Below are 727 nucleotides of genomic sequence, written 5' to 3'. Positions count from 1 at the left end.
GTCTGAACTACACTGAATTTTATACATTCATTGACACTGGCTTTCAGTGAATGCATTACGCTCCTGTTAATCCTATTTTGAAAGCTATTAGAATTGTACAAAGATAGACTTAATGGCTAGAGACAAGATCTTAAGTGGCAAGCTCATCATTTACAGCTTGGGGGGGGGCAAACCTGTGACTTACTCGATGTTGCTGCACTACATCTCCAATCATCCTTGATCATTGCCTATGCTGGCTGGGGCTGATGGCAGTTGGGAGTCCACCAACATCCAGAAGACGGCAAGTTTCCTACCCCTGCTATACAGGCACCAAGAGACCAGGTAGGGTCTGATTAGTACAATGAGACTCGCTTGCAGCATCCTCTCCTTTTTCGCAGTCCCTGCCCTTTTACTCCATACTATTAGCCATCTATGGACTGGTACAAATGCATTATTTGATTTCTCAAGCCTTGCTATACTGAATGTGCCATCTTCATTGGCAAGCATTATGTTTTGGTCACTGTTAGCAATGCAGCTGTGGTGATAGAACATTTGTGGTTCTTTCACCCATGCCAATCAACACTTGCAGTTGCTGATTTATATGTGTGAACCAGACCTCTGGCAGTGTCGCAGGCACCCTTCTCATTTAGCACCAGGGCCAAATGTAGTCCTCTAGGCCTCTCTAATCTGGCCACTCCCCACCCACCCCCCAGGTCCTTTAAGGGTTTTTGGGTGCCTGAAATGTGCT

The sequence above is a fragment of the Zootoca vivipara genome, chromosome 5, assembly GCF_965207765.1.
Source record: "Zootoca vivipara chromosome 5, rZooViv2.hap1.1, whole genome shotgun sequence".
Lineage (NCBI taxonomy): Eukaryota > Metazoa > Chordata > Lepidosauria > Squamata > Lacertidae > Zootoca > Zootoca vivipara.
This window is presented reverse-complemented; position numbering follows the sequence as displayed.